Raw genomic sequence first — 1,292 nt, 5'->3', positions numbered from 1 at the left:
CTCCCTTTTGTTCTTCCCTCCCATCTCCCTTCCTATCCCACCTGTTTAAGTTGATACAGAGCCCATGTTTGAGTTTCCTTAGCCATACAGCAAATTCCCACTGGCAATCTATTTTACATATGGTAATCAAGTTTCCATGTTACTCTTTCCATACATCTCACCCTCTCCTCCCTCTCCCCATGTCCATAAGTCTATTCTCTCTGTTTCTCCATTGCTGCCCTGTAAGTAAATTCTTCAGTACCATTTTTCTAGATTCTGTATATATGCGTTAGAATACAACATTTATCTTGCTCTTTCTGACTTACTTCACTCTGTATAAAAGGTTCTGGGTTCATCCACCTCATTAGAACTGACTCAAAGGCATTTTTTTTTCTATGGCTGAGTAATAGTCCATTGTGTATATGTACCACAACTTCTTTATCCATTCATCTGTTGACGGACATTTAGAACATGCTTCCATGTTCTAGCTATTGTAAATAGTGCTGCAATGAACAATGGGATACGTGTGTCTCTTTCAACTTTGGTTTCCTCGGGATATATGCCTAGGAGTGGGATTTCTGGGTCATACAGTGGTTTTATTCCTAGTTTTTTAAGGAATCTCCATACCATCTTCCATAGTGGCTGTATCAATTTACATTCCTACCAACAGTGCAAGAGTGTTCCCTTTTCTCCACACCCTCTCCAGCATTTATTGTTTGTAGACTTTTTGATGGTGGCCATTCTGACTGGTGTGAGGTGATATCTCATTGTAGTTTTGATTTGCATGTCTCTAATAATGAGTGATGTTGAGCATCTTTTCATGTGTTTGTTGGCCATCTGTATGTCTTCTTTGGAGAAATGTCTGTTCAGGTCTTTTTCCCACTTTTTGTTTGAGTTGTTTGCTTTTCTGGTATTGAGTTGAATGAGCTGCTTGTATATTTTGGAAATTAATCCTTTGTCAATTGTGTCATTTGCTATTATCTTCTCCCATTCTGAAGGTTGTCTTTTCACCTTGCTTAGTGTTTCCTTTGCTGTACAAAATCTTTTAAGTTTAATCAGGTCCCACTTGTTTACTTTTGTTTTTATCTCTATCACTCTAGGAGATGGATCATAGAAGATCTTGCTTTTATTTATGTCATTGAGTGTTCTGCCTGTTTTTCTCTAAGAGTTTTATAGTTTCTGGTCTTACATTTAGGTCTTTAATAAAGACATTAGGTCTTTAATCTGGTCTTTACATTTAGGTCTTTGAGTTTATCTTTGTGTATGGTATTAGGAAGTGTTCTAATTTCATTCTTTTACATGTAGCTGTCCAG

Source organism: Bison bison, unplaced genomic scaffold (genome assembly GCF_000754665.1).
Source record: "Bison bison bison isolate TAMUID 2011002044 unplaced genomic scaffold, Bison_UMD1.0 scf7180017864215, whole genome shotgun sequence".
Taxonomy (NCBI): Eukaryota; Metazoa; Chordata; class Mammalia; order Artiodactyla; family Bovidae; genus Bison; species Bison bison.
This window is presented reverse-complemented; position numbering follows the sequence as displayed.